At 37.2% G+C, this 26,231-nt stretch overlaps 1 long non-coding RNA gene across 1 annotated transcript; it reads left to right on the top strand.

Moving 5' to 3' along the window:
• The first annotated feature begins 23 nt into the window (after positions 1–23).
• On the top strand, positions 24–19,431 carry LOC110193064 (uncharacterized). The gene is made up of 3 exons (XR_002320360.2): positions 24–1,984; positions 6,322–6,471; positions 18,680–19,431. It is a non-coding gene; the product is annotated as an uncharacterized LOC110193064 (long non-coding RNA).
• Positions 19,432–26,231: the final 6,800 nt, after the last annotated feature.

Here is a 26,231-nt window from a genome sequence, read left to right on the forward strand (position 1 = left end):
TCGTTAGATTAGAAATTGTACTTTCAGAGAAAAGAAAAAATGAATGGGTGAGGAAGCTCTTAGGTCATTTTATCTGACCATGTGTTGTAATATTCTGAAGTACTGTGATTTAAGAAATCATAAACTTCCAAGTTTTGTCTATATTTTAAAAGGGAAGTTTCAGCTAAAATTATTTGGCTCTCGCTCATGAAAATTAAGACTGTTAACTAAGCTATTTGGAGAATTTAGTCTGTTATAGTAACATCAGGATAAATTGTAAGCTGTTTTTAAGAAAGGGAAATACTTTTGTGAAGAAATGTTTTGCAAAATCTTTGTGTGATTTTTAGAAGGCCTACTAAATTTCCATTTGCAAGTTAATGTGTTGCAATAATAATTTGATATTGATGACAATTATGTCCAAACCTACTGTGAGTCTCGAGTTTCATTCCTAGGTTTGTTGTGTCCTTGGACTGGCCTTAAATGGGTACTTTCTGAGAAACAGAGTCCGAGTCAGCAGCTCAATGGGAGGTAATGAGCTGTAAGTGGGAAAGGTCTTGCTGTTTAGATCTGAATTCATTCCATGGCCTAAACAAGAGTTAAAATTAGTGTTTGGATTTATCATATATATGTGTGAGATTCACTTCCTGAAGTTTCTTGTTTTTTCAGATTGAGTGTGGTTAGAGAAGGATAAATAAGCTTGAGACGCAGATGCAAATCTATTAGAGTAGTAACATGATCTTAATGGGAAATTTGATTTTACTCATGTTATTTAATCAGGAATTAGTACATGTGTAGGAATATATACAAACTACTTAAGAGTAGATTACAGTCACATATCTGAAACTCTGATTATTGGAACTTGCTATTGAAGACCTTATGGAACCGTTAACTGACGTTATTCTGAGTCTGACTCTAGGTATGGTTATCAAGGAATGCTATTGAGCCACTTATCCTTGATGCCAGCAACCCAGTGGGGTCCATGAACTGCATCTGTGAACTCCTGACTCAGTTTCCCCATTGTGACACCTGACAGACTTTAAGCCTGGCTCAATGCAGTTGGCCATCTGTATCACGTTTGCCTGGAATTAACAAGAAGTTAGGGAACATTGTTCCCTACTGTAGTTACATCCCTATTCTTTTATGGCAATATTCTATAATCAAAAAGTTTTATAAACAATATTGAATTTATTTAAGAATAGATTGATACTGGAACATCTGAGTTACTGTAGTAAGATGCAAGTGTAAGACTGAGCTCTTTGGCCCAGAATTTTTGCCCAAACAACTTAGTTAAATATTTAGTCTTGACATCTGTTACTAGTATATATTCTGTATAAGTTAGAGTCCTTTAATTGCTCATAATGGTATGGGGATAATTAGGGCAAGGACTTGTGAAACCAGGGTATTATTCTGTTACTTAGTTAATATATCTATCTCAGTTCTGTTACAATTAGTTAATTTTAGAAGAAGAATAGCTCGAGGTCTGTCTTGTTAAATGCCTTAAAGAAGCATCCACTTTAATTAAGGATTATTTATTTGAACATGACCTGAAGTTGGAATTGTTTTATTATAAATAACTTATTTGAAATGTACTGTTTTAAAATTGATTACTCAATGTATTTATGTATGTATTGGAGTCTGTTATTAAGGAATCTCATCCTTCTGATGGGGGAATGAATAATGAATTAATGTAAAGTATAAAAACTGGAAGTGATGCAAAGTAGAAAAACTAGGTTCTAATTTTTCTGTTTCTTTTTTTTCTCATTTGAGTTTCTTAGATATATCAGCATGACAAGGTTCCCAATTTTTTATTTTATAATAATAGAGACATAATGGTTGAGTTAACTTTCATTATTTGACCTGGTTATTGGCAAGGTAATTTAAAATTGTGTTAAGATCAATTTTGTAGGAAAGTGGACCCAAGAAAGAGGATCTTTACAAGGAGTCTTAAAGAAGACAGTCTGCTGGAGACCGCTTAAACAGTACTCCAACCAGAACACTTCATCAGGTAATGTCCTGAAAACCAGACAGCTGTATTAGACTACTGAGTCTTAAGTGGACAATTCATTTATTGTTTACTTTTTCCTTTTGCTTTTTACTTACTAAGGGGACTGCCCTCTTTGATTTGTCAATTCATCGATTAATTTCTTCCTCCCCTCTCCAGTATTGTTACCTGTTATAAGGCCCCCAAACCCCTTGATGAAGTGACCATACCAGTTAATGATTCATTGAAAAGGCTGTGCCTCTCATTAGAATCAGATGGGGGAATGTGAAAAATGATTTTTTCTTAGTAATCATTATCTTGGAGACTTAGAGTTTCTCCCATCCCCCTCCGTTCCAAAGTTCAGTTTCTTCTTCAGAAGGAACTTAAGATCTAATCTAAATGGATGGATTCCTGACTATTGTGTTGCCCAGACAGATCTGGGAAAATGTTAATTCCTCCCTATTGTCAAGACAGGTGATATGAAAATTGATGTCTTTTTGACCAAGGTTAAGTGGCCTAAGTCACATGCCCCAAGACCCTCATTTTAATATAGCCCACCTCCCAGTGTGTTGACCAGTCAGAGTTGATTAGCATGCTTTGGGAACACCTCTTCAAAGGGTATATAACCCTGTACCCCCAAGTCTCAAACTGAGCCAGTTCTGGACTGGCCCCTTAGGAGGGCATACTTCTGGACTGTAACTCCCATGCAAATGCGTATTGCCAGCTTGTGAGAGAAATAAAATGTGTACACACAGCCTAATTTCATTTATTTTTCTTAGAACAAACTCTGTGAGAGGTTGATAGTAGCCATCAGTAGTATCTAACTTAAGAGTAATTGTGTGATTTCGTTTGGTCTCGTCCATTTTAGTCATTTTTTAAGGATCAGAGTTTGAAAAATTTAAACATACATGTTGTTTTCCAAATGGTCTATGGCTCACACAGAAGGTGAAATAGCTATAACATAGTCAACTGTTTTTAAAATAAAACCAGTGGTGCTCAGATGTGTAGGAGAAATAAATGATTGCAATGAGGCCAGCTCCCCATTATATCTGTTATAACATGCATGTAACCCAATCAATGTACATTATTCAGACCTCAGTGATATCACATGCATTAGCTGTCAGTCCAGTGTTCCTGAAAAAGAAAGCGCTCAATATAAAAAGACAAGGTTTATTATGAAAATATGCAGAGACATTTGCTAGCATTGTTTTGCCTGGAACAGCTGTGACATTATCAAACCTTCGTCATAGTAATAGCTTCAATTTGTCCAGTCTGGAGGGGACTTTTATTCCTGACCCACCTCTAAAAGGACTGTGTGCACACACTAGATTGTCTCTTCTCTGAACATCTCCTATACTACTTACCATCTGAAGTGCTGTTGGATATTCGGTAAGAAGGGCTTTGATTGTTTCCCAGTATGTTCTATCTCCCTAATTAGATTGGAAATTGTCTGAAAGCTGGGCCATCTCTAAGACTCCTTTGTATTCCTCCAAGTGCCTGGCAGCATACCTTGCTTGAAGGAGAGACTCAACACACCTTTGTTGCTTGATTGGGTAATAGAATGGAGCATTTCCTTCTTGTTTATGAAGTGAAGGATAATGAGTTCAAGTCCAAATGTGGATTGTAATGTAATGCAGGCTGTGGGGTAGGGGGACAGCTGGGAAGAATCTTCCAGTTTGATACAGTGAAATGTTCACAAAAACCAGGAGATATCTTTAAAAAAAAATTGTCATCTCATCAAACAGCAGTACCAAAAGAATCTTCCTAATATATAGGTCTCGGGTCCCTCCCATGCTCTAGGATAAAATAAGTATTCCTCAGTTTGGTATTTTAAGCCCTTTACAACCTTGTTCCTCTCACTTCTTGTGTTCTGTGTTAGAACCAAATGGAGGAGGGGCAGCTAGGTGGTGCAGTGGATAGAGCACCGGCCCTGGATTCAGGAGGACCTGAGTTCAAATTTGGCCTCAGACACATAACACTTACTAGCTGTGTGACCCTGGGCAAGTCACTTAACCCCATTGCCTAAAATAACAACAACAACAAAAGAACCAAATGGGCCTTTTTGCTGTTCCCTATACGTGACATTCCATGTAAGATGATGGTATGTTTCTGTTCTTTTTTTTTTTAATTTTAAATTTATTTATTTTTAGTTTTCAACATTTACTTCCACAAGATTTTGAGTTCCAAATTTTCACCCCATCTTGCCCCTCCCCCCACCCCAAGATGGTATGCGTTCTGAATATCTCTCCCCCTAGTCTGCCCTCCCTTCTATGTCTCCCCCCTTCTCTTATCCCCTTCCCCTTCTACTTTCCGGTAGGGAATGATAGATTTCTGTACCCCATTTCTTGTATTTCTTATTTCCCAGTTGCATGTGAAAACATTTTTTTAAACATGTGTTTTTAAAACTTTGGGTTCGTGGGTTGAGAAGTCTGGAAACTGCCACAGTTGCCTGTGATTCAGTCCTCTGAGGCCCTGTCCCAGGTTTGCTGTGGCGTGCACACCCACACCAAACTGCGCTCCTCTTCCAGCCCAGTGCGATATACATTTCTAATCAACCATCCAGGTTTTCTTGGGCTGGAAATTTGTTTCACTCTGTCTTTTTGTGGGTTCTGCTGCTTTAGAATTTATTTAGAGCCATTTTTTATAGGTATTTGGAGGGGTTTGGGGGAGAGCTCAAGCAAGTCACTGCTTTCACTCTGCCATCTTGGCTCCGCCCCACCCCACCATGGTACATTTCCACTGTGTGTCTCCTGTGCCTTAACTCTGACTGTTCGAAACTGTTGCCACCTATGGAAAGTCTTGCCTGATTCCAGTTGTTAGTATTCTGCTTCTCCTCAGACTGTCATATTTACATGCTAAAATTCTCTTGTCAGCCACTTAATACCTGTGTGATCTTGGACAACTCATTCAGTTTTCTGGGTTCTCACTTTTCTCATCTGTAAAATGAGGACATTGGACTAAATAATCTCCAGTAGCCCTTTCAGCTCTAAGACTCTGACCCTATGTGGCAAATGTGAAGGATTTATGAAAAGACAAGGGCAAGAATTTGACAGGAGGAGGAGGAGGTGTGGATGGGTTGCAATAAGCACTGGTAGAGGTAGTAGCCACATTGTTTATCATAAAGAATCTATCAAAGTGAGGAAGTAAAACATGATGCTGTATTATCCCCAGGTCTTTGGGCTCCTATGGAAATAGTAATGCTGGGTCATCAAGTACCTGTAGGTTATGTTGCTAGGGGCTTAAGAGAGGAAAATGGCAGCCTCTTTCCCACCATGCAGTGCTGAGCATTGTGTGCTCTTTGGAATAAGTGGGTTAGGGACTAGATCTGTGATTTCACTGAGATGGCAAACTCCCTAAAGATGAAATTCCAGTGCAAGTCAGAAACACCTCTACAACTTCAAGTCTTAAGGACTCTGCTTAGAGCAGAGGTGTCAAACTGATAGCCCTCAACACTTGGAGAATCAGATTAAAATGTGATTGGGAAAAATTTAATAAAATAAAAATATAATAGAACATAGATAATTTTCTAAGTCAGTATGTGGCCTGTAGGGATCCTTTTGTATGGTTTAGTGGCCCTTCTTTTATTTGATTTCAATACTATGAGGGATACATAAGCATTTTTTAAATGTTGGAAGAAAGAATGGGTAGATGAATGGCTGTCAATTGTAGCCTTGCCACTAGGCTCCCCAAATCCAATAGTCCATAATTATTCCTCTGAATGACTAGTATAAGAGCAGACCTTTTCACTTTACCCAGAGTAAGAAGGCTGATGGTATGCTTAATGACAGTGAGCAGACGTGGTCATAAAGGCATATGGCATCAGTACCACAGGTCATGTTGACCATTTAGTACCTTTCATTCTTGCTCACAGCCTGATATCTTTCATATATAGTCTAATTTTTTTTTCTAGTGCTGGACCAATAACATCAGTATGTCAAAGGCCTCCAATTTTGTCAGGCCCGTAATCGCATAGTAATTTGCATGGGTGCACCAAGATACTATTATTCACTTGTGATATTTCCCATCCTACAGGAAAAGACTGTAGTTTGAAATGTCACATACAGTGCTGTCAGACATAGTTGTCAGTTGGTTTTGCTTAATTGTTTTTCTTTGTTACAGAGGAAGGTTTACTGAGGGGGGATGGGGAATGGGGAATTGGAGGGAGAGGGTATATCCAAAAATGGGCAGGATATAAAACCTGCGGCAGCCATAAAACTTTGGGGAAATAGTCACGCAAATACATAGTGAGGAGGAGCAATGCGGGGTCACGCTTCCGACTGCTTTTCCTTTCTCTCTCATTTAATTATATTTTCGTGTGTTTCCTTTGTCCTGTCCTTTTTTTCCTGTCTCTAATCTCCCAGGCTACACAAGAACAACCAGCGAGGATAAAAGGGCTGTACTGTTTGCTGACACAATCAATATGCTGCTAGTTTCTTCACTTTTTTACTTTATATTGCACTTTGGAAAGACAAAAAGAATGTTCTTCTATATTCTACTGCTGCATAACCAAGGTAGGTACTTGAGATTAGGAAACTGCTTCTCTCACTTGCTGCTCTTTGGACTGGACGTTCCCACTACTTTGACCCAGGTGCGGCTTGCTCCATAATGTGTACTTTGTGTCATACAGCTGTCAACATCAGTAGACAGATGTATCACCTTGACACATCCACTTTTTCAAAGCACCTAAATCAAATGCTTCTGTAAGTGTGTGCTGTAACCTATATGTCAGCTGCTTAGAAAAGATGGAGAGTGAGTGATGAAGATGGCAATGACATTTCCTCTATAAGAAAAAGTAAACATAGCTATATAACATTGAACTCTGATGGTTTAGAGAGACTCAAGTTCATTTCAGCTCTGCTCTCAGAATTCTTTACCAACATGATTTTTACCTACTGTATACCGGCTTGCTTGTAAACTAATTTTTTGGTTCCCCGTCTGTATCTCCTTAACTGCTCATCATTCATTATTACTGAATGTGAAAAAAAATGCTAATTTTCCACCAGTGAATTAAACCATTTAGGGTTCAGATTACACAATTCAATCTAGTAGAAACAAGTAATAAATAGCAGCACAGCACGCGCACATTTTATTTATTTTTTTTCATCGTTGAGAGGATTTCTCAGGGATTTCTCTAAGCCACAGATGGCATACAAATTAGGCATACATTAAAAATATTTAGTAGAAAAAAGTTTATCTCATAGTTAAGCCATTTTCATATGTGTAAGATACTAGAATGAATGATGAGGTGTTCTCTGTAGTCTGAGAAACAACCTCTTCACCAAAACCAATTAGTTTGAGCAGTTTTATAAAATATGTGATCAAATTCATCAATTAAATCAAAACAACCACTGTCTGAAGACTTCAACTGAACCCTACACTTTTTCCTGATTGGTATCCACCCCTGTCTTCAGTCTAGTGAAGTCTGTCTTCTCTGTCCACTAAATTTTGCACAGATGGCAAAAGTAATAATGGTATCAGCATGGCATAAATAATATAATTTAGAGTTGCCTACATCTAACTCACATTAAACTTATCTGGACTGGAAGGTATTCCATGAGCTATTTTAAGGATTTGCCCCACTTTGAAGTGCTTAGAGAAATTTACATGTCATTTAATATGTGAGATAATCGGTGTTAGTGGAAGAGGCAGTGTCCTGCTCAAAGACCTAGAAATGAAGGAATTGGAATAGCCAACTTGAGAGCTGACCCTGTAGGAAAGTTGGATTTGGCAGTGTTCTCATTGTTCAGAAAGGAAGGAAAGAGTTGGATTTGCTTTTCACTTTCTTCATGTTCATGGGCTTCATGACATTGTCAGCCATGGGATCTGCTGCAGGCTGGGAAGGGCTTCAGATCTGTTCTACAAAGTTTTAACAAGTGTGCACTAGAGGGATAGTTTAGATTTGACATAACCTCTGCCTTCATGGGACTCAGGTTCTAGGATGGATATTCCAATAAGATATGAAAGTGGAGAAGGCCAGCATTTGTTCAGGGGTCAAGGAGTAATCTAGTTTACCTTAAACATAAGATACATGGAGGTAACTAGTAAGGTTGTAAAGGTAAGATGAGGAAATTAGAATTGGAAAGGACCTAGGAAGTCATATAGTACAGTCATCTCACTTAAAAGATGAGAAAATTAATTCTCAGAGAGGTTGTGACTTGTGGCCCTAGGCCACACAGGTCAGTAAGTATCAGAACTGCAATTCAAACTGGAGTCTTCTGACTTCAAATTCAGCACATTTAACCACTGTACTGTGTTTGGTTGAGGCTAGGTAGTAGATGCTTTTGACCCTGACAAAGAAGTTTGAGCTTTATTCTATAGATCATAGGGAACACTTGGAATGTTTTCAGCAGCAGAGTAACATAACTGATCTCTGCAAAGGGAGGTAAGTCTGATAGATGTACGTCTGGAAAATGGGACTAGGGAGCAGAGAAGGTGAAAGTGACGAGACATTAGGCTGTGTTGTAATAGCTTCAGTTGTTCTCTTCTTTAGGAGCCATAGCGGGGAATCCAAGAATAAGGGGAGAAGGATGATTTATTCCTTTTTGTACCTGTGATGGTGCCTCTGTCAAAACTTTTGGTGTATGAAAATGAGAGTTGTGGGAGTATTGGGCTTTTCAAAGGAGCAGGTATTCATTATAAGATATTCTGCTTACATTTTAAGATTTTCCTAACTATTGGTTTAGGAAGAACACCCATATTGACCTACACTACTAAACTTACCTACGAGGCAATATATTCTTTGGCCATGGCTACCTCTGAAACCAACAAAATGCAGAAGGAAGAGTGGTGGAAAAGGGAACAGAAGGTGCTAAGAAATGAATCATTTTTGGACCATCTGTCAGCATTATCCTAACAGTTTAGAATCTAAATGTGAGATCCTTGACTAATGACCAAGTGGACACATAACTAGAAAATCTGAATCATAAATCTTGATGTTCTCCTTATAAATTGAACCAGAATATAAAAAAGTTATAGCTAAATGGTAAGATAATTTCCAGATTCTCTATGAAAAGGAAAACAAAGAATTTCATGTAGTTGGTTTCATTGCACATACCAAGGCAACAAGAAGCATCATTTCATGGGACATTAGGTCTCTCATTTTGTAGTATTGACAGTGTCCTTAAGCAAAAACAATGCCATTAGGCAGTAGCTCATGCACCAATGTTTCTTTTAGAGGATGAAGAGGAAGACAAATTTTATGTAGGCCTTGTCAAGATCAACTAAGCCGAGACTACTTATACTTCAATACTTGGTGAATACTTGGTTTTTTCCAGAACATCCGTTTTAAGGAAAGTGCCTAGGCAGCCATGTTTTCATTCCTCTTTATTCCTGAAGCTTTGCTCTTTTTCTGCCATACCACAGCATTTTTATCATCCTGGAAAATGGCTCTGTTCTTGTGGCCTCCTCACCTGGAAGTTTTGTGAGACTCCTTCTTCTTATTGTTCCATTCCTCTCAGAACATCCATTTTAAGGAAAGTGCCTAAGCCAGCCACGTCTTCATTACTCACTGGACTCCACTCCTAACTCTCTAGACTTCATCCACCATGCCCCTACTTGGATACCTGTGCCTTCTTTCTCCCTTTTCTCCAACACCTCAGCTTTTCAGTTTTTTTTGAGGTTGAAATGGTAGCCAATCCCAGTGAAAATGAATATTTCTTAATGGACAGAAAACAACTGGTTACTGATGCTGGAGTCCTGTTAGAATCACTGATTGAATGCAGACAGAGCATTGATGGGTTAAAGGAAAGGTCAAACCAGACATCCAATTAAGAAGAAAAAACTGGCTAAAGATGAGAAGGCAATACTAAATCGTAACAACTTTAATCTATCCAGTTCCGATGAATGGTTAAGCTAAAAAATAGGAAATACAAAAAAGCAAATTTGAGTGAAAAACTCTCATCAAAAAAGGTGACCGCAAGAGCCTGGAAAGTGTTTTTGCCAGCAGACATTCAGTCATGCAATTCAGTGAAGATAAAGAGAATAAATAGATAATTGTCATACTCTCCTCCCCCAAAAAAACTTTTAACTTTTTAGACTGGGGTTGCTTAACCTTGGGGCTATGCATTTTTCATATTTGTTGTTGACTTGTGCCCAACTCTTCCTCACTGCATGAACAATAGCACACCTGTTTCTTCTATCCTCCATTGTCTTTCAATGTCTGTCCAAGTTCATGTTTGTTGTTTCCATGACCCTTTCCATCCATCTCATCCTGTGCCATCCTCTTTTCCTTTTGCCTTCAATCTTTCCCAACATCAAGGTCTAGCTTCAGCTTCAGTATTTGACCTTCCAGTGAGTAGCCTGAGTTAATTTTTTTAATATAAATTTATTTATTTTTAGTTTTCAATATTCACTTCCACAAGTTTTTGAGTTCCAAATTTCTCCCCTCTCCTCCCACCCCAAGATGGCATGCATTCTGAATACCCCTTCCCCTGGTCTGCCTTCTCTTCTATCTCTCCCCCCTCCCTTCTCTTATCCACTTCCCCTTCTATCTTCCTGTAGAGCAGGATAGACTTCTGTACCCCATTTCCTGTATTTCTTATTTCCCAGTTGCATGTGAAAACATTTTTTTTAAAACATGTGTTTTTAAAATTTTGAGTTCCAAATTTTCTCCCTTCCTCCCTCCCCACCCACCCTCATTGAAAAGGCAAGCAACTCAATATAGGTTGTACATGTGCAGTTATGCAAAACACTTCCTTAGTAGACATGTTGTGAAAAACTAACTCTATTTCCCTTAATCCTATCCTGCCCTCCCATTTATTCTATTCTTTCTTTTGACCCTGTCCCTCCTCAGAAGTATTTACTTCTGATTACCCCTTTCCCAATCTGCCCTCCTCTCTATCCCCCTGCTCTCTTGTCCCCTTCTCCCCCTATTTTCCTGTAGGGTAAGACAGATTTCCATACCCAATTGAATGTGTATGTTATTCTCTCCTTAAGCCAAATCCTATGAGAATAAGATTCCCTCATTCCCTCTCACCTTCCCCTGTTTCCCCTCCACTGTGACTTTTCTTTTCTGTTTTTTTTTGTGTGTGTGTGTGAGATAATTTACCCCATTCTACCTCTCCCTTTCTTCTCCGAGTATCATCCTCTCTCATCCCTTAGTTTTATTCTCCAGATATGACCCTTAATCTTCAACTCACCCTGTGCCCTCTATCTATCTATATATACATACATATAATTTTTTTCCTTCAACTACCCTAATACTGACAAAGTTCTTATGAGTTACAAATATCATCTTTCCATGCAGGAATGTAAACAGTTCAATCTTAATAAGTCTCTTATGATTTCTCTTTCCTGTTTACCTCTTCATGTTCCACTGCAGTCCTGTATTTGAAAGTCAAATTTTCTGTTTAGCTCTTTTCATCAGGAATGCTTGAAAGTCCTCTATTTCACTGAATGACCATTTTTTCCCCTGAAGGATTATACTCAGTTTTGCTGGGTAGGTGATTCTTGGTTGTAATCCTATCTCCTTTGCCCTCTGGAATATTATATTCCATGCCCTGCGGTCCTTTAATGTAGAAGCTGCTAAATCTTGTGTTATCCTGATTGTGTTTCCACAGTACTTGAATTGTTTCCTTCTGGCAGCTTGTAATATTTTCTCCTTGACCTGGGAACTCTGGAATTTGGCTACAATATTCCTAGGAGTTTTCCTTTGGGGATCTCTTTCAGGAGGAGATCTGTGGATTCTTTCAATTTCTATTTTGCCCTCTGGTTCTAATATATCAGGGCAGTTTTCCTTGATAATTTCTTGAAAGATGATGTCTAGGCTCTTTTTTTGATGGCTTTCAGATAGTCCAATAATTTTTAAATTCTCTCTCCTGGATCTATTTTCCAGGTCAGTTGTTTTTCCAATGAGATATTTCACATTGTTTTCTAATTTTTCATTCTTTTGGATTTGTTTTACAGTGTCTTGATTTCTCATAAAGTCACTATCTTCCAATTGCTCTATTCTAATTTTTAAGGAAGTATTTTCTTCAGTAATCTTTTGGACTTCCTTTTCCATTTGGCCAATTTTTCTTTTTAGGGCATTTTTCTCCTCATTGGCTTTTTGGACCTCTTTTGCCATTTGGGTTAGGCTGTTTTTTAAGGTGTTATTTTCTTCAGTATTTTTTTGGGTCTCCTTTAGCAAGCTGTTGACTTGTTTTTTGTGATTTTCTTGCATCACTCTCATTTCTCTTCCCAGTTTTTCCTCTACTTCCCTTACTTGCTTCTCAAAATCCTTTTTGAGCTCTTCCAAGGCCTGGGACTGATTCATATTTTTCTTGGAGGCTTTGGTTGTAGGAGCTTTGACCTTGTTGTCTTCTTCTGGTTGTATATTTTGATCTTCTTTTCACCAAAGTAAGATAATATAGTCTGACTCTTTTTGCACTGCTTGCTCATGATCCCAGCCAATTACTTGAGTTTTAAACTCTTTGTTAAGGTAAGAGTCTGCTTCCAATGTGGAGAGTGTACTGTCCCAAGCTTCAGGGGTGTGTAGCTGTTTTCAGAGATACTTGTAGGGACCTGTAAATTTTCAGTTCTTCCAAGGTGGTATGATAAGGGGCGAGGTGTTTACTCCTTTCCTGGCCTGTGACCACAAGTATTCCTTTCTGTCCTGTAACTGTGAGGAGGGGTTCCTCTCCACAGCCACTGCAGCCAAGCCAGCGCTCCTCCTCACCCCAGCACCTCCACCCAGAACTGTGACCCAGATCCACACAGGGGCAAAGCAAGAGATTCCTGCCTCAGCACTGGCAAAGAGATCCCTGCAGTCCCTCTCTGATCAGCCACTGGATTCCCCCTCAGTCTGTGAGCCTGAAGCTCGGGAAGCAGCTGCCCCCTCCCCACCCCAGGGCCATGCTCTTGGGGAATGGAGCTGAAAACCCGCCTTCCTCTCTGACCACGACAGAAACAGACTTTTCCCACTGACCTTCTAAGTTGTCTTTGGCATTTGTGGATTGAGGAGTCTGGAAACCTCCACAGCTGCCCAAGATTCAGTCCTCTGAGGCCTGCTCCAGGTTTGCTGCGGCCTGCTGTGCTGTGCTTCCAGCCCAGCGCGATACACCTTTCTGATCAACCATCCAGGTTGTCTTGGGCTGGAAATTTGTTTCACTCTGTCTTTTTGTGGGTTCTGCTGCTTCAGAATTTGTTTAGAGCCATTTTTTATGAGTATTTGGAGGTGTTTGGTATGCTGCAGTTGTATGCTGTACAATGCAGTCTGTGATTTGCAATTCTGCTTCTAGTCCCACACTTCAGCCAAAACCTGTGCCTCAGAGAAGTGAAAATCTCTACAGATAGTTATTGATTCAGTAGTATGGCTATCTTTCCTGGATTTTGTAAATAGTATCAAAAGGCAGTGCTTACAACTCCTTGAAATGCTTTTTAAAAGTCTTCATTCCAGCTCTACCTGAATGAAGATGTGTGGAACCCATTGGTTCCTAGGATGTTATTGCTGTAGGCTAAAGCCTCTGGTGTCTTGGGAGTGAAAGAAAAAGAAGCATTCACAGGTGCATGTTCCTAGACAGAAAAAGCACTTGTTAATGGAAGAGATCAGACAGCTCTCATTTATCAAAATTATCCTTGCCGTTTCCTTTAGCTCAGCTGAACACAATATCAAAGCTCCCTCAAAATCACCAGTGAAGGAGAGAGAGAAATGTTGATGTGGAGGACATGTGCCTGAATATGTAATGCATACTAAGCATTTAAAGTATATTTTCACTGGCACTTGTTAAGAGTGGGCCAGCCAGTATGGGAGATGAAGCCGGAAGCAGCCTGTTCCTACTGCAGGATATAGGGCCAGCATGAGGGGAGTCAGGAGCCCCAGCTACAGCAGGAGAGAGGACTTGACCATCACCCAGAAGAAGGCACCTATTCTGCACCAGGAAGCAGGGTTACGCAATCTATGCCCAACCCCAAATCTGGGTAGCCCTCATCAGAACCAGCATACAAGTAGTCTGTGCCTGAACCACAAAAGAAGACAAGGTCAGATACTTCCTGAAGAAGGCAGAATCCTAGTTTTCATCACTGATCTCAAGATTAAGCAGAGCCTGACTATACCATCGAGGAGTATAAGAGCAGAATGTGACTCAAACATAAGCCCTCAAACCAGAATCTGAGGCTGCAGATAGGAATAAACAGAAGAAAATGCTGAACATAATGAAGGAATGACTTGGGCTTAGAGAAACCAAAGAGGTAAAACCAGAAGAGAGTAACTCTACAACATATCCAGGCAGAGCCTCAGAGAATAGAAAGTCCTGGGCACAAGGATTACAAGAGTAACTGAAAGAAATGAAAAGAGATAGAAAACAGAATAGCTAGAGAGAAAGAATGGGAAGCAGAATTAATATCTTGGAAGAGATAGTAGTAAGTCTTACCCAAGAATTGAACTTTTTGAAAATTAGAACGGAACAAACAGAAAATAATTCAATGGGACAAGAAATATTAAGCAAAATAAAAAGATTTAAAAAAAGAAGAAAAGGTAAAGTATATATTATCAAAAACAGCTGACCTGAAAAACAGGTTGAGGAGAATTAATTTAAGAATCATTGTACTACCTGAAAAGCATGATAAAAAAGCCTGAACACCATATTTTAAGAAATCCTAATGAAAAGTGTCAACATTTCTTAGAAGCCTAGGACAAAGTAAAAATAGAATCCAACAGTCACCTCCTGAAGGAAACCACAAAATAATAACTCCCAGGAACATTATAGAAAAAGTCCTGAGCTTTCAGGACAAAGAAAGAATACTGCCAACAGCAGAAAAAGAAGCTCAAGAACCAAGGAGCCATAGTCAAGATCATATATGAATTGACAGCTGCTATCCTAAAGGAGAGGAGAGTCTAGGATGCGTTATTCCAAAAGGGAAAAGATAAAGACTTTCAACCAAAAATAACCCATCTAGTTTGTTCCAAAGACCGTGATGGCGACTAAAGCAGGTGCTTTGTAATACTTAGAGCTCAGTTAGGAAGGTTATCCACTGCATCTCGGATCATCAGCAGTCATCGTGACTTTTGTTCTGCACTTGGATGACTCAAGAAGACAGAGTGAAGCTGACAATTTTGTGCAACTCTGCCTCACTTAAATCCAATTCACCCACAAGTCAAGACATCACTCCGTGATGTCATTAGTCCTCTTCAAAAATGAAGGAGGAGCAACAACATCCTGTCCAGTAAAATGGATTTTTAATGAAATAAAAGATTTCCAAGCTTTCTTGACAAAGAGAAAAAAATGTGGAAAGGTACTCAGATAATACTTTGGAAAACACTATGTGAGGATCAGTCATTTTTATGCTAATAAGGGGAAAGAAACAAGTGTTACCTTAGAGTCCCAAATGTCTTCAAGTGTCATGGGAAAAAAAATTGAGTAAGACTGGCAGAAAAATTGAGAATAGTTTAATTCTTTATTGATGACCTTAAAAAGAAAAGAAAGAAATAGGAGGGCTAGGGGATGGAACTCCCTAACTCATGTATGTATGAGATGAAGCATATACAGTTGGAGAAAAAGTGAAGTGGGGGGAGGGAATTCTATAAACCTCAATTTCATCTGAACCAGATGAAGGAACATTGAACCATTACTTTAAACTCAACAGGGAAATAAGTAGAGAGACAGAGGGAAGAAGGGGGTTTAAGATGGAGGGCAAAATAGCTGAGAGAGTAGTCATAAGCCAAATAAACTCATATGGGAGGAGGGAGTATGAAAGGAGATTAAAAGGGAAAAAAAATGAAAACCTGTAATCAGGCAAGGGAAAGAAAAGTTACAGTGGAGTGGAAACATCTCATTTATAGATCACAAATGTTGGACAAACTACTCTTTCACCACCTCCTTCTTTGTAAAGATAGGGGGCAGAGGAAAAGGTACAAAAAGAATAAGATAGAGGGAAATATACAATTAATAACTCTAACCATAAATGTTAATGACGTGAACTCAGACAAGGCAATAGCAAAAATAAGACAAAAAGAGGTAAGCAGGAAAAATATACTATGTTTAAAGGTAAATAGATAATAAATATTAGCACTTTATATATTCATGAGGTATCATAACTTCTGAACACTTGAAAGAAAATGTGATCAAATTACAGTAAGAAAATGTAGTGCAAAGCTATACAAATGTATTATATACATAATATACTATAAAATATAGTAAAAACTCTGATACTGGGGAACTTCAAGGTAGCCCCTTTAAAGGCTAGAAAAAGCTATCAAAAATTATACAAAAGAAGTTAAGGATATAAATAGAACTTTAAACAAAGTAGACATTTTCAATCTCTGGCCATTACTAAATGGGAATAGAATGGAATTTCTATACTGTTCAGCTATAATAGCACTTTTTAAAAAAAATTGACCATGTGTTGAGGCACAAAATCTCTCAAATTATTGCAGAAAAACAAGAATATTTTACAAATGCAGCATATTAAAAATTACATTCAATAAGATGCCTTTGAATAAAACATTAAAATGAATTGGCCACTAAGTAACTTAATCCTAATGCATTGGTGGTTTAAAGAACAAATCATTGTAATAATAATAAATTCATCAAAGCAAATGACAGCAATGAGATGGCATGCCAAACTCATGACTCCTTTTTTATTTTTTATTTTTTTCCAAATCTCTTTAATTTTTATTTTTTTTAATTTTTTTTCCCATATGCTTTTGAGTTGAAAATTTTTTCTCCCTTTTTCTCCCCCCCCCTCCCCAAGATGGCACACAATCTGACATAGGCTTTACATTTACATACCCATTAAACATATTTTCACATTAGTGAAGTTGTAAGTAAAAATTAAAACCAATAGGAGGAACCATCAGAAAGATGAAACAAAACTCAACAGAAGGTAAAAATAAGTGAGAGCGATTCGACTTCCATACTTCTTTCTTTGGATGTGGACAGCATTTTCCATCCCGAGGCCTGTGGAGATGTCTTAGATCCTCGTAATGCTGAGAAGGGTTCAGTGTAACTTTCTTAGTCATTGCATAATGTGGCTGCTATTGTGTACAAAGTCCTCTTGGTTCTGCTCACTTCACTCAGCATCAGACTATATAAGTCTTCCCAGGTTTTTCTGAAGTCAGCCTGTTCATCATTTCTTATAGCACAATAGTATTCCATTACATTCATATACCACAACTTGCTCAGCCATTCCCCAATGGATGGGTATCCTCTCAATTTCCAATTCTTTGCCACCGCAAAAAAAGCTGCTATGTATATTTTTGTATGTGTGGGTCCTTTTCCCATTTGTTTGATCTCTTTGGGATATAGCCCTAGAAGTGCTATTGCTGGATCAAAGGGTATGCACATTTTTGTAGCCCTTTGGGCATACTTCCAAATTGTTCTCCAAAATGGTTGGATCATTTCACAACTCCACCAACAATGTATTAGTGTTCCAATTTTCCCACATCTTCTCCAACATTTATCATTTTCCTGTTTTGTCATGTTGGCCAATCTGATAGGTGTGATGTGGTACCTCAGAGTTGTTTTGATTTGCATTTCTCTAATCAATAATGATTTAGAGCATTTTTTCATATGACTATAGATGGCTTTAATTTCTTCATCTGAGAACTGTGTGTTCATATCCTTTGACCATTTATCAATTGGGGAATGGCTTGTGTTCTTATAAATTTGTCTTAATTCTCTATATATTTTAGAAATGAGGCTTTATCAGAAAGACTGGTTGTAAAAATTCTTTCCCAATTTTCTACCTTCCTTCTAATCTTAGTTGCATTGGCTTTGTGCAAAAACTTTACAACTTAATGTAATCAAAGTTATTATCCATTTTGCTTTTCATAATGTTCTCTATCTCCTGCTTGGTCATGAATTCTTCTGTTCTCCATAGATCTGATAGGTAAACTATTCCTTGTTCTCCAGTTTGCTTACAGTATCAGCCTTTATATCTAAGATGAACCATTTTGACTTTATTTTGGTATATGGTGTGAGATTTGGTCTATGCCTAGTTTCTGCCATACTCTTTTCCAGTTTTCCCAGCAGTTTTTTCAAAGAGTGGTTCTTATCCAGAAGCTGGGGTCTTTGGGTTTATTCAAATAATAATTTCCTGAGTCATTTAACTCCTGTGTCTTGCATATTTAACCTATTCCCCGGATCCACACTCTATTTCTTAGCTAGAACCAAGCAGTTTTGATGATTGCTGCTTTATAATACAATTTAAGATCTGGAATGCTAGGCAACCTTCCCCTGCATTTCTTTTCATTAGTTCCTTTGATATTCTGGACCTTTTGTTCTTCCAAATGAATCTTGTTAATATTTTTTTCTAACTCTATAAAATAGTTTTTGGTAGTTTGGTATGGTACTGAATAAGTAAATTAGCTTAGATAGAAATGTCATTTTTTATTATATTAACTCAGCCTACCCATGAGCAACTGATGTTTTTCCAATTATTTAGATCTGACTTTATTGGTGTGAAAAGTGTGTTGCAGTTGTGTTCATAGAGTTCCTGAATTTGTTCTGAGAGGTAGAATCCTAAATATTTTATAGTGTCTACAGTAAGTTTAAATGGAATTTCTCTTTCTATCTCTTGCTGTTGGGCTTTGTTGGTAATATATAGAAATGCTGATGATTTGTGTGTGTTTATTTTATAGCCTGCAACTTTGCTAAAGTTGTTTATTATTTCAAGTAGTGTTTTACTTGATTCTCTAGGATTCTCTAAGTATATCATCATATCATTTGCAAAGAGTGATAGCTTTGTTTCTTCTTTGCCTGTTCTAAATATCTTCAATTTCTTTTTCTTCTCTTATTTCTAAAGGTAACGTTTCCAGTACAACATTGAACAACAGTGGTGATAATGGACATCCTTGTTTCACCCCCGATCTTATTGGAAATGCTTCTAACTTGTCCCCATTACATATGATGCTTGCTGAAGGTTTTAGATAGATGCTACTTTTTATTTTAAGGAAGACTCCATTTATCCCTATGCTCGCTAGTGTTTTTAATAGGAATGGGTGTTGTATTTTGTCAAAAGCTTTTTCTGCATCTGTTGACATGATCATGTAGTTTCCATTAGTTTTGGAGTTGATATGATCAATGATGCTGATAGTTTTCCTAATATTGAACCAGCCCTGCATTCCTGGTATAAATCCTATCTGGTCATAGTGTATTATTCTGGTGATAAGTTGCTGTAATCTGTTTGCTAATATTTTATTTAAAATTTTTGCATTTGTATTCATTAGGGAAATTGGTCTATGATTTTCTTTCTCTGTTTTGACTCTAACCAGTTTAGGTATCAACACCATATTTGTATCATAAAAATAATTTGGTAAGACTTCTTCACCTATTTTCCCAAATAGTCTATGTAGTATTGGAATTAATTATTCTTTAAATGTTTGTTAGAATTTGCTTGTAAATCCATCTGGCCCTGGAGATTTTTGACCCCTTTTTTGTAATATAGTTTGAGGTCCGTAAGCCCCATTCCCCCTTTAATTCCTACTTTTCATCATTTCTCTTAAAATTTTCTAAATCTTTTATTTTTCCAAATGAATTTTGTTTATATGCATTTGATAATTTGGTCATTATAATTCAAAACTATAAATAAATATATTGTTTATGTGTATGCATTATATATAAATAATTTACACATAAATATATAAATAAATATAAATATAGTATGTATCATAATTTTTAAAATATTGGCACGGACAAGCCACAAGCATTGACTGTTCCTCTAGATATTTAAGTTTTTCTTTATTACTTTAAGGAGCACTTTGTAGCTGTATTGTGTATATTTGTGTGTATTGGTAGATCAGTCCTCAGATATTTTGTGAATTCTGTAGTTGTTTGGAATGGAATTTCCCTTTGTATTATTGCCTATTGGATTTTGTTATAATTTCATCTTAGTTTGACTATTTTATGTTTTTAAATGTATTTCTCTATTTTTGGTGTTATCAGTTTTGTTAAAATATAGTTATGCATAGTGAGCTAAGATAAAATTTAAAATTTTGTCTTTATTGTGATATAACCTTATTCATTTGCTTTTGTTGATTTGATTATCTACTTTTTCAAATTATGTCCCCTAAATGTTTGTTAACTTTATTATTCTTTTTTTAAGAATTGGTTTTAGTTTTATTTATCATTTCTATATTCTATAAATGTTTTTGTTTCTAGTTTTTCTATTTGTCCTCTGTTTTTAATATATATACTTTCAAGCTTACTTTAGCTTTATTTGTTGGCTTTTTGAATTTTTAAAGGCATACTCTCTTCATTAATCCTCTTCTTTTCTATTTTATTAATGTATGTTTGTAGGGATATGTTTTTTTTCCCTTTGAGAAATACTGCATCACACAATTTTTGGTATGTTGTTTCATTATTATCATTTTCTTTCATGTAGTTATTATTTCTATGGTCAATTATTTCACTTTTCGTTGTTAAGTCTTCATTTGGATGTATGTCTTTTGTTTCATGAACTGATTACTATTTTTATTTCATTAGGGTGTGTAAAAGATGTATTTACTATTTCTGCCCTTTACAAATCTGGTTGCAATATCTCTGTGCCCTAATACATGGTCATTTTTTCTAATAGTTGCATGTATTGCTGAGAAATACATCTGCTCTTTAGCAGTCCCATTCAGAAAACACTGTTAAGTCATTAAGCTCCAGTTTTCCCTGCAGTTTGCTTTCCATTCTGTATTTTCCCTTTTGTTTATATTTCTGTTAGATTTGTCCAAAACAGGAAAAGACATTAAGATCTTCTGCCATTAATGCATTATTGCCTGTGTGTGTGTGTGTGTATTCTTATAATTCAAGTATTTTTCATTTATAAATTTAGGTGGTATGACTGGAGGATATAAGTTTAATATCATATTGATTTTTTTCCTATGGTTCTTTTCTTTTTGCTCTCTCTTTTTTTAATTTAAAAAAAATTTTTCCTTTTATTAATTTATTTTTCTTCTTCAACATTCACTTCCATAAGATTACCAGTTCCAAATTCTCTGCCCATCTCACCCCTCTCCCCACCCCAAGAGGGTGTGCATTCTGAATACCCCTTCCCCTAATCTGCCCTCTCTTCTATCTCCCCTCCCTTCTCTTATCCCCTTCCCATTCTATTTTCCTGTAGGGCAGGATAGATTTCTATATCTGTGATGCTTTTCAACATACATTTATGAGATCTAAATATTAGAGATTATGCCATAAAAAAGCAGGCCCAGATAGGTTAAATGCCTCGTCTAAGTTCTCAAGAGTAGCATATGTCGGAGGCCAGTGCTCTTTCCACTAAACAACTGTGTTTCCTTAGGCTAGCGTAATTGGATGCAAATAATATTGTACCTCTCTGGGCTTCAGCTTACTCATTTGTGAAGTAAATGATTAGAATAGAATCTAGTGGCCTTGAGGCCACATGTAGTCTTCTAGGTCCTCAGGTATGGTCCTTTGACTGAGTCCAAGTTTTACAGAACAAATCCTTTTAAGGGGATTTGTTCTATGAAGTTTGGATTCAGTCAAAGGGCCACACTTGAGGACCTGGAGGGCCACATGTGGCTTTGAGGCCTCAGGTTCCCCACCCCTGGACTAGATAATTCATAAAAATGTTTGTCACTCAAATATTTTATGACTCTATAAGATATTTTCTGATAGCAAAGATGAAATATACATACACATATATATGTATATGTGGACTGTTTGTGCCTTACTTGTGGTAGAATCTTCTGAGCTCATATTGGTCTGATCAGTCACAGTTGGATACATGGTACTTTTATGTACACATGCATAGTGATGTCATTTTGTTCTTCTTCAGGAATGAAGCACAACAACCAACCAACCAATATACATGTCTATATAGGAGTATATTATAGGAGTATATATGTGTATATATATATGGTGCATATATGTATGTATATATAGGAGTATATATGGGAGAGTATATGTATATACACACATATTTGTCAGTGATATAACCATTATATATATATATATATATGTATATATATATATATATATATATATATGTATATATATATGTATATATATGTATATATATATGTATATATATATATATGTATATAATATATAATTATATATATATATATATATATAATATATTATATATATATAAAATTATGTCATTGAGACATGGGAAACCAGAAATAAGAAAAAAATTTGTAATTTGTCCATCCAAACAATTTTTAAAGTGTAGGCTGGACTAAAACTAAGAATTGTTGATATTCAGTTGTTGGAAAAGGCAGTTTTACCAATAAGAAATAAATGTTAATATGAAATTGTGATCTGGCACATTGAATTCCGTCATCTTTGAGGCCATCTTTTTCATCTTTTAATGGTCCTCCTAAGAGGCTCAGATAATTTTGTTTCATTTAGAATAGACCTAATGTATTTTCTTAAAAACAATAGTTCTAATTTGGGTGGAAAACCTTTTGGTTCAAAATAGCTTTCAAATAATTTAAATATCACTGTGTATGTGTTTCCCCTTAATCTTGGCCTAGTGGAACTCCTGCCTCTTTGGCTAAATAGCCTTATTCTTCCCCTACTGTTTCTCCTCCTCCTTCTTCTCTGCCTCACTTTACATCTTAATGGGATACATCTGTTAGTGGACAAATTGCACAAGATGAGCATAAGGCACTGTTTTCTAGGGTCAGCTAAATTGCCCCTCTAAGTCCATTTGAGCTGGAGAAATGAATCTTCCAAACGCTTAGATTTCTGCCAAAGACAGATAGCTTGGAATATTAGGCTGTATTCAAAGACAATATTTGGTAAATGAAGATGAGGGAGAAAATGAAAATATACTGTTTCAGAATAATGGTGCTTACTACCAATTTATTGAATGGAATGGCTATAGGGGCCATCTTTTCTGAACCCCTAAGTCAAGAGGCATTGTCTTAAAAAGAGATTTCTTTCTAATTTGTGAAGTTCTCTTCATTCACACAGCTTTATGACTGGAAATGGGGCCCATTGTTTCCCCCAAATTGATGCCTGAAACATGGCCCTCCCATGCCACATATGTGATTCATATACTAATGAATAAGGTAGCTCTACATATGCATTCATTCTGGGGACAATCTCTTTGTCCTGGCTCTCTCAAATCCATCTCTTCCACAGGCTACACACTCTGATCCTACAAAAGTTACTTCTCCTCTCTGGTCCTGAATTGTTTCATCTATAAAATGAGCTTCACAGTCATTCCCTAGTCTCTAACACTCCAATCCTATAGATCTTTACTAGGCACAGTTACTGTGGGTCATATGCTCTGCTCATTGTTGAAGATGTAAGGACAACATGCAGCAGTCTCAGCTCTCAAGGAGCCTTCGTTCTCTTGAGATTCTCTACTTTTATGTGATTTATCTACATTTTTAATGTTTCAGACGAGCTGGGTTGGAATGCTGACCAGTTGATGGTCTCGAGGAAGTCACTCCACTTCCCTTGGCCTTCAGTTCCTCACCTGTAAAATGAATGTGGTAGACCATTGGTCTCCACAAGCAATGTCACACACATATTGCTATCAATAAAAAGTTTCTGACCATGTACCCCAAATATGTGTGTATTTACTTGTTTATGAATTATATACATATATATTTCTGTATCAACACTTGTAAACGTTATATAACTTATACAAAAATAAGTATTATAAAAGTGAAATATTTGATCCTACAGTCAATAGGGAGCCACTGGAGTTTATTGAGTAGGAGAGTGACATGGTTAGATCTTTGCTTTAGGAAAATCTGTTTGGAAGCTGTAGAGTATGAACTAGAAAGAAGAAAGCCTTGAGGCAGGGAGTCCAGTTTGAACTGAAGGTCTGAATTAATTTAGGATGTCTGAATTAAACTGAAGGTTATGTCAATAAAAATAAGAGGCAGATGAAAGAGATGTTTAACACTTGATTAGATTTCTGGAATGAGGGAAGATGAATAGTTGAAGATGTCCCCTCAGTTGTGAATCTTGGTGACTGGAGGAATGGCGGTGTCCTTAGTAGTGATAGGGAAATTTTAAAGGTATAAATTTCAGGAGGAAAGTCAAGATCTGTAATTTAGATCACAATCCATCCATTCATCCTTTTCCTGTGTGACTTGCTCTATCTGACCACAAATGAAAAGGGTGTCACTTGCTAGCCACTGCCTCTAAATGTAGTCCCCAATTCCTACCACTGACATGAGGTATTGTGGGGGACGTGGAGAAATTAGAGAGCTTGTGGTGGGAATTTTGCTTCTGCAGCTTCTGTAAATGACTGGATTGTGATTCCTGGAGGGCACATGTCAAAATAGGGTGGGTGGTAGGTAGATGGCATAGTAGTGTTGTATTGGTGACAGGTCTGATTGGCTGTCATGGGAAGGGCAGGATACAATCCATATTTTCATACTTTTCTTGGTTGGTTACATGGTCTTTGAGGTCATGCCATAACCTCCTTGCAGTCATGCCTTTTTTTCCTGATGGTGCCCCAACTTTAGGGACCACCAGTTTCCACTAAATAGCCATTAGGGCCCCTTACAGTTCTAAATCTTTGAATCCATGGATATGATTCATTTATCCAAATGTAATAATATCCAGTTGCAATTTTTATGTTTTATGGAGGACAGTAGGGCAGAATTTTTCAAATAAGGACTGTCCTACAGAATATGGCATATGTGGCTGTTGTAGAGGCAGCATACTATATGAGATAGAGTGGTAGATTTGGAATTAAGAAGGCTTGGGTTCAAGTCATACAACACTTATAGTTCATGTCACCTTTGTATGCTTGTAACACTTCCCTAGGACTTATCAGCTATATCTTGGGTTATGATCTGCATTGGTGATGTTTACCAGGCTGATGAAATGGTGACTCTTCTGTGTAGTCACATGATTACTGAAGACCAAGCCCACAAAAATTATTGAACCACTGTGCTGGAAGAAATCTTGGAAGGCTTTAAAAATAGTCCCATTCATGTTTCTCTATAGTTACGTGTCTGAAGTCACACTATTAGAACTCAGAGTTGAACTTAGAGGCCAGGTAGTTGGCTCCCTTGAAGGTTTCTTATTTTTGCATGTAACCTTGAATTTCTTCAAGGGTGTACAAAAATATATCATTCATCTATGTCAGAATTTCATCAGGATAAACTAGTGCAAAGTCCAGGATGAAGAGGGATCCTTTGTGGATGATCAGATCTACCAGATATACTTGCCTAGATAAGGCATTTATGGAATTTGCATCAAGCCCCAGAATGTTGCTGAGCCTCTTCGAAGAGATGTGTAATCGTATAAAAGGGTGTGATCTAAACATCTACATAGGAAAGACCAAGTGGATGAAGAATGACTTTTATCGAGCTTTCAACATGCATTTTTACTACAGAACTTATCCAACAGTTTGTATACCTGGGACAGACAGTACAGATGCACAGTGAGCTGGGCCCAGATTTGAACAGAAGGATAGCAGGTTGTATTGTTTTTGAGAAACTGCAAAGCTCATTTACTGACCCCAAGCTTTCCTTGAAAGCAAGAGCCCATCTTTTCAATACTAACATTTTACCATTATTACTATATGGTAGTGATAAGTGGAACACCAGTGCCTCTAAACAAATAAGTGGTAGTAGGTGTGACCAGGCTACAATATATACCCAGTGAGGAATACTGAAGAGCAAGAGTAAGAATGCCATCAAAAATTATATGACAACAGGAGATGGACTAGGCACATAGCAAGAGTAAGGGATAAATAGGTGACCAGTCAAGGGTCACCTGTTAGTGCCCTAATCACCCTCATGCTATTGAGAGACAGTGAGAAAAGTGGCCAGCAGATTGGGTAACACCTTTGTGGCAAACTTTTGGGGAAATAGACAAGAGTCACATAAGATGGGCAGTAATGGATAAGTTACACTATGTATATTGTGGGAAGGAATTCCTGAATTGATGAGCATTTGAGTATTATTGAAGCAAGAGTCCATATGTCCTTAATGAAGTACTCTGCTTGGCCTGATTGTTGCCTGACTTTAATAAGTTTCTAATTACCTGAGAGGCAACATGGTATATACCAGAGAATGCTAGATATAGAGTCAGAAAAACCTGGTTTCAGATCTTGCCTCTGTCACTTATTGGTTGTGAGATCATAGGTGAATAACTTAGTCTCCCTGATCATCAGATAGCTTCCTAAAGCTAAAGTATAGGTGGGATGCAGTCTGTACAATATTCACCAACCGATGAAGTTCCAGATTCCTTATATATCAATAGCCTATTTTTATAAAAAGTCTCTATGATTAATCCAGCAGAGGTCTAAAGATTTGTGAAGTCCTTGGCCTTTTGGATCAGAATGGCACTGTGAGTGGCTTTAGTGGCTTTTATAAGGTGACAGTTTGCCATCTTTATATTGTATAAGCAGCTACAGAAATATACTC

Source organism: Phascolarctos cinereus, unplaced genomic scaffold (genome assembly GCF_003287225.1).
Source record: "Phascolarctos cinereus isolate Bilbo 61053 unplaced genomic scaffold, phaCin_HiC Scaffold_8;HRSCAF=390, whole genome shotgun sequence".
NCBI lineage: Eukaryota > Metazoa > Chordata > Mammalia > Diprotodontia > Phascolarctidae > Phascolarctos > Phascolarctos cinereus.